The following is a 7,718-nucleotide window of genomic DNA, read 5'->3' as shown; positions in this document are numbered from 1 at the left end:
GTGTGTGTGTGTGTGTGTGTGTGTGTCTGTGTCTGTGTTTCCAGAGTTACCTGTGAAGAAGAGCTTGCTACTTCCTCTGTTCCTCGGTCTGCCCAGGAGACTGGAATGAGTTGAGACTTTTGGTATAACCCTCCCTAGACAATTTCATGTCCCTACAAGGTCACTAGCACCTCTTCCTTGCCTCTTCCCACAAGCCGTCCCCATGAATAAATAAGTTTATTTTTAATATTATTATTTTTTAAGAACAGGATCTGGAGCCAGGTATGCTGACGCACGTCTTCAGTCCCAGAACTCAGGAGGCAGAGGCAGACAGACCTCTGAGCTTGAGGTCAGCCTGATCTACAGAGTGAGTTCCAGGACAGCCAGGACTACACAAAGAAACCCTGTTTTGAGAGACAAACAGAACAGGTAGAGCAAGGGCTGAGCAGGTTAAGGCACACACGAGGAAGCCCTGGCATGGTAGCACCCTGCTCTCCCAGAGGACCTGAGCTCTGTCCCCAGCATCCACATCTGGCAGGCCACCTGTAGCTCCAACCCTAGAGGATCAGATGCCTCCTTCTGGCTTCCTCAGGTGTGCTCACACACTATTTGTTTTATTTTCTTTTGTTTGTGACAGGGTCTTGCTATGTATCTAGTCTGAATTCACTCTATGGACTGGGCTGGTCTCAAGTTCACTGAGATCCACCCTACTCCTACCTCTCGAGTGTCGAGAGTAAAGATATGTTCCAGGCACGCTCAGCAAAGTAAAAAAAAAAAAGAAAGAAAAAAGGAAAGACAGACAGACAGACAGATAGACAAAGGAACAGATCAAAGAAAAGAAGGAAGATAGGCAGGCAGGCAGATAGACCTTTTATAGTCAGTAGGGGAAGAATCTATACAGTCTGTGGAACCCACCAGGAGTTCCAGGCTGAGACCAGCTGCCAAGCGAGTGACCTGGAATAGAAGGAAACAGAGAACTCAGGGGACAGAGTTAAGAAATATCTTACCTCCCACTTCAGCTTTTCTAATATATTAGAGAGGTGACCTTCAAGATGGAGTACAGTGTGCTCATATATATTAAATAAATAAATAAATAAATAAATAAATAAACAAATAAATCTTTTTTTAAAAAAAGCCGGCCTCATGGCTGGAATGATGGCTCAGTGGTCAGAGCACTGGCAGTACTACCAGAGGACCTGGGTTTAATTCCCGCACCCACACAGCAACTTATAATAGCCCATGACTCCAGTTTTGGGGACCAGCACCCTCTCATGGTCTCCAAGACAGACAGGCACACGTGTGGTACACACACATGCAGGCAGAGGCCTGAAGAGGGCGCTATTGTCCTGGAACTGGAGTTCCAGGTGGTTCTGGCCTTCGTGTGGATGCTGGGAATTAAACCTGGGTTCTTTGAAAGAGCAGCCTGCGCTCGGAGCCATCTCTCCAGCCCCAGAAAACTAGTCTGGAAGAGCAGCAGCTGCTGCTTCCACAGGCTGAACAGAGGAACAAACAAAACACACATAATAAATAAAACCAATTCGCGGAAAACACGACCTCATGAGCAGCTTCTGCTGTGGAAATGGTGGCTTTTGATCATTCTGAGGATGTAGGAAGACAGGAACTGAAGCACATGGGCTAAGAAAGGAGACGCCTCCGTTTCCTCACTAACTCCACTTTCTCGTCCTTTTCAGGTTTTTAGTACTGACTATTGTATCTACCTCAGGGACAGAGTCTTGAACTTTTGGTCTGGGATCATAGACCAGCACCAGCAGACAGGTCTGGCTTTGGTAAGCTCTTTTTTAATTTTTTTTTTTGTTTTGTTTTGTTTTTTTTTTGTTTTGTTTTTTTTGTTTTTTCTGAGACAGGGCTTCTCTGTGTATCCCTGGCTGTCCTGGAACTCACTCTGTAGCCCAGGATCCACCTACCTCTGCCTCCCAAGTGTTAGGATTAAAGGTGGGCGCCACCACTGCCTGGCTCTTCTTATTTTTTCCGTATTTTGTTTCTTGATTTTGAATTTTAGTTTGGATAGGTGTGTGCCTTTATGCGTATCACGTGCATGTAGTACCTCCGGAGGCCAGAAGAGGGCGTCAGATCCCTTGGAACTGGAGTTAATGCAAGGGCTGTTCTCTGCAAGAGCCACAAGTGCTAGTAAACACTGAATGATCACTTTAGCTCTTTGCTTTTTAGATTTTTCTCTAAAACTATGAGTATGTATGTGTGTGCACATAGTGGCTGGAAGTGTTGGATTCCCCTGGAGCTGAAGTTACAGGTGGTTGTAAGCATTGCCCATGGGCACTGGGAACCAGCTGGGGTCCTCTACAAGAGCAACGGCATGATCTTAATAGAGAAGACATCTCTCCAAACCCTTGGTTTTTCTTTCTCTCCTCTTTCTGTTTGGTTTGTTGTTGTTTGGTTGGTTTTTCTGTTTTTGTTTTGTTTATTTGGTTTTTCGAGACAGGGTTTCTCTGTGTAGCCCTGGCTGTCCTGGAACTCACTCTGCAGATCAGGCTGGCTGGAACTCAGAAATCCACCTACCTCTGCCTCCCAAGTGCTGGGATTAAAGGCATGCACCACCACTGCCTGGCTTGTTTTGAGAGAGGGTTTCTCTGTGTAGCCTTGGCTGTCCTGGAACTCACTCTGTAGACCAGGCTGGCCTCGCTCAGAGATCAGCCTGCCTCTGCTTCCCAAGTGCTGGATCTAAAGGCGTGTGCCACCACCGCTCTGCCCTTGGCTTTTCTTTTAACAAGTACCTTTTGTATATTTGTTTTGAGTCAAAGTCTCACTGAGTAGCCTTGGCTAGCCTGGAACTTGTTTTGTAGACCAGGCTGGCCTTGAATTCATAGAGATCTGCCTTGTTTGCCTTTCTGGGATTAAAGGCTTGTGCTGCACACCCAGTTTCTTTCCTATGTATGCCTAGCTAGCCTCTGTAGACCGGGCTGGTTCCAGTCTGGAACAGATACTGCTTCAGCAGAGGTTATCAGTTATCAGCCCTACAAGTTTTGTTGAAACAACTCTTTTGTTGCATGAACGGTGTCCCAAGTTAGGCAAGACAGTGCACACTGGACACATCAGGAGGTTGAGGCAGGAGTTTAAGGCCAACCTGGTCTACATAGAATGTTCTACATTTCTTCAATGTTTCCACCAATAACTTCAGGTTCTCCCAACCTGAGCCACGTAGCAAGACCCAAGGCGCTGTTCTCCCCCTTACCCCAGCAGAAGAGGGAGCACTCCGGCTGTGGATCACACATCCTATGCTGTGGGGAGTGGGTCAGAGATAGATGCTCGTGGCTTCTGTCAATTCACTTCCTGCTCCCTTTCTCCCCCTCACTTGCACATCTGCGCGACCTGGATATTTTTCCTTTAATAATATTTGTGTGTGTGTGTGTGTGTGTGTGTAAATGTAGAGACTTATCAGAGAAGAGCGATGAAGGACAAAAGCCCGCATTTCTTCAGCAGCCAACAACCTCATTCTCTTCCAGCCGTTGAAGGGAACTTCTCATGAATAATACATGCCGCATGATGAATATGCACGCGGCCCATTATGCCTGTGAGGGCTGGTAAATAATGTATGAGCTAAAATGTTCCTCACCTTGTTACTGTGCAAAAACTTTTTTTAAAACCCACAACATATTTACCCTTTGAACTGTAGGGAGCAAGCTCTGTCAGAGACAGTGACGGCAGCCCAGCGACGCAGCCTTACGTCACCGCTAAAATCAAGTAGAAGAAAACAGTGTGGATGGTTTTTTGGAGAGGGTTTGAAAGTGGGCGTGCTCTGGCTGTAGTCCTTGCTGGATGAATGTTTTCTAAAATTCTGGCTCCTCACCCTGAGGTTGCCTCAAGCTGTCAGCAACACCCGGTTCCTCCATGGACTCCTCACAAGACTTCAGGGACCAGTGAGGCTGAATCTTCGCCCTTGTATGAAAAGCCACCTAGACTGCCTTGGCAATGCTCTGCTGCTCTGCTCTTCACAGCTGAGAGGCTGTGTCCTAGAGACCCGACTGATGTGAGCCACTGCTGTGGCAGCCCTCACCTCACACCTGTCTTCCCAGACTCCCAGCAGCAGCAATAGACGTCTTTAACCAGTGCGGAGGAGAAGATACAAAGTTGCCTGTGCAACCGAGGGCGGGGTTTGGAGTACATTCATGGATCCCGGCAGAACTTGGTTGTTCTATGACACAGAAGGTGGGAACCCAAGGCTTGCCGGACAAGATGGCTGGAGTTTTCTGGCTCTGCGACAAAGAAGGTTCTTACTGTCCACGTTGTCTTTCTCGGTTGAGTCCCTGGGGTGGGGGTGGGGGTGGATGAGCAGACGGAGGAAGAAAGGCCTTGTTATTTTGGATAAACCACATGCACATGCAAGAAACAGAGGGGACTGGGCGGGTAAAGGTGCTTGCTCCCCACTTGAGACTGATTCTCGGAACCTGCCCATATGGTTGAAGGAGAGAACCAATATGTCTTGTGACCTGCTAGGGAGCACCGGACACCCTGCCCTCCCTCTCTTTCTCTCTCTACCGCCCTCCCTCCTTCTCTCCTTCTCCCTCTCTTCCTCTCCACCCCCTCAGAGTAAATGCAATCAACAAAAAAGAAACAAATAGCTGGGGCCTAGCAAACACATACGTGGATGCTCACAGTCAGCTAGCTATTGGATGGATCACAGGGCCCCCAATGGAGGAGCTAGAGAAAGTACCCAAGAAGCTAAAGGGATCTGCAACCCTATAGGTGGAACAACATTATGAACTAACCAGTACCCCTGAGCTCTTGACTCTAGCTGCTTATGTATCAAAAGATGGCTTAGTCAGCCATCACTGGAAAGAGAGGCCCATTACTTGCAAACTTTATATGCCCCAGTACAGGGGAATGCCAGGGCCAAAAAGTGGGAGTGGGTGGGTAGGGGAGTTGGGGGGGGGGAGTGTATTGGGGACTTTTTGGATAGCATTGGTAAATGAGGAAAATACCTAATTAAAAAAAAAAAGAAACAAATAAGTGACTTACAAACTACAAATCATATTACAAAGTTATTGGGACAGTGATGTAATTAAAGCAAAATCCTCTTATAACCATGTGGTATTCAGACTTAAGAAGGATTCTTGGAAGGAATAAACGTTCAGAAGACTTTTGCAATAGGAAGAAATAAAGTCCAGTTAGTTAGAAAGAATCCAGGGTGTGTGACCAGCTCTCCTGGTGTGGGCTCCTCCTACCTCCACTCGGGCAATTCCCCCTGCACTTCCGGAACTCAGCTTGCTGTCACGGGTGCCTAATTTCTCTAGCCACGTTCACAGGTTGAAATCCGAACCCACGAGTGATGGTATTTGAAGACAAGACCTTTGGGAGGTGAATAGATCATGGGTACACCCCAGAAAGTTTCCGGATCCCCTGCCACCACATGGCCACTGACTGTTAAGTGGATCTTTGGTGACCTCAGTCTCCCTTAGATGTCCCCGCCTCTAGAAATTTAACGCTGACACCACAGTAATTAAGCTCATTTGTATGCCAATCATGTGATAGTGCCCACTACAAAAAGGTGTCAGGTCCCCTGGAGCTGAAGTTACAGGTGGTTGTGAGTCACCCTTTGTGGGTGCAGGGATCTGAACTCTGGAAGACCAGGGGTACTCTTCACCACTAAGCCATCTTTTCAGCCTTCCCCCTCCTCCACCTCTGTTTGTTTAAAGCAGAATCTGCTCTATGGCCCAGGTTGGCCTAGGAACTCACTATGCAGCCAGCATGCCTCAAACTCCTGAATGCTGGGACTATAGGCAAGTGTCCTAAACTTAACGTGTAGCTGATTGACCACACATGGCTTTGTTCATACTACATAAGCATTGTACCAACTGAGCCACATCCCAGCCTTTCTTCTTCTGAGGGGTGTGTGTCTCTGTGTGTATGGTGTATATGTACATGTCTGTGTGCATGTGGTGTGTGCATGTGCATGAGTGTGTATATGGGGTATGTGTGGTGTATGTGATGTGTTTATAAAAAGATAAAGAGGGGAGGGGACATGTTCTATGGAGGTGTAGTCAGGTGTGGGGGAAGGGAGAGGCCTCTGCAGGCTTATGCTGAGGCACCCCTCTACCCCTGAGGGACCAGCCACAGGATGGTATAATATAGAATAGAGTTTATTCACAGCTTGGGGAAGGGAGTTGAGGGGGTAGTAGAGACAGAAGGGCAGAGAGAGAGAGAGACAGAGACAGAGACAGAGACAAGCCGAGAAGAGAAAAGAAGAAAGAACAGATCACTGCAATCAGGTATGGGGGTCCCTGGAATGAGGGTCCTGAAAGCTAGGTGGGTAAGGATTAGGCGGAGACAAACAGAAACAGAGAGGTAGTTTGAATCTGAATGTATTCTGCAGCTCTCAAGCAGGGGATTTTATACAGTAAAAAAACCTACATATCTCTTAGAAACTATATCCAGTGAGACAATCACAGATACCAACAAAAATCATTTGGCACAGTAAAGCACAAAAATCATCCAAGCATTACAACTCTGAAACTATGTATTCAGTGAATCACAAACAGAACAGGTAACATCATTATAAATCATCAAAATACAACAATTCTAAAGGGATGTATTCAGTGGGGGCTGTCGTCCAAGGCTAGTGGCATATTTCCAGGAGCAGGTTAATAAATCTTTAACGGTCAGTGCTCTTAACCGCTGAACCAACTCTCCAGCCCCATGGTCAATTATTATTTAACTTCTAATGCCTGACTTTTTATAAATCTTCAATTTATATTAAACTATTATAATTTAACATTGTAGTGTAAATTTAAACTATTTTAATTTTTTCTAATTAAGGCTTTCTTTAACATATACCAAAATTCACCACCAATGACACACATGTAGCCATATGAAATTTTATTGTTAGGAAAGTTTTTATCTATTATAATAGTTTTGTAAATGATTTAGAAAGTAAAGTGTTGGTTTCCCTGGGGATAAAGTCATGTTAGTGACCCCATCTATAGGGATGGTTTCTTACCCATTATTCTCGTTTAAGATCTTGGCCTAAGCGGGGCGTGGCAGCACACGCCTTTAATCCCAGCACTTGGGAGGCAGAGGCAGTCGGATTTCTGAGTTCCAGGCCAACCTGGTCTACAGAGTGAGTTCCAGGACAGCCAGGGCTACACAGAGAAACCCTGTCTCGAAAAACAAACAAACAAACAAAAAAAAGATCTTGGCCTAGGCTACCAGGAACATGTAAATAAGAAATGGAATAAGAGAAAACAAAACAGATTGCCATGAGAACTACAGCTCAATATTTTTTCTCCAGGGAAGAGTTCCACAACCGATTCCAGGAGGCCTCCCCTCCCGCTCTTGAGAAACAATAGCCTCAGTCTGTGGAACTTATCACACAGATCCTACTGGAAGTGGTGTGGCAGAGGCTGGCTATGAGCACATGGAGGAGGGCGGGGAAGGGAATGGGGAGAGAGTGAGAGCAAGAGGGTAAGAGAGGACCAAGAGAGCGAGGAGGGGGCAAGCAGCCCCTTTTATAGTGGGTCAGGACTACCTGGCAGTTGCCAGATAACTGTGGAGTGGAGCTTAGACAGTACGCTAACAGTATGTGTTGTGTGTGTGCATATATGTGTGAATGTGTGTGTGTTCGAGTATGAGCGGGTATGCATGTGTGTGTGCGTGCTCGTGGGGAATGTGTGAGGTGTGTCTGTGAGCATATGTGGGGCTGTGTGGGGTGTCTGGGGGCTGTATCTCTGTGTGGTGTGCATGTGTGTGTGTGTGTGTGTGTGTGTGTG

The sequence above is a fragment of the Mus caroli genome, chromosome 15 (assembly GCF_900094665.2).
Source record: "Mus caroli chromosome 15, CAROLI_EIJ_v1.1, whole genome shotgun sequence".
NCBI classification, from domain to species: domain Eukaryota; kingdom Metazoa; phylum Chordata; class Mammalia; order Rodentia; family Muridae; genus Mus; species Mus caroli.
The sequence above is the reverse complement of the archived record's forward strand: the minus strand, read 5'-3'. Positions refer to the sequence as shown.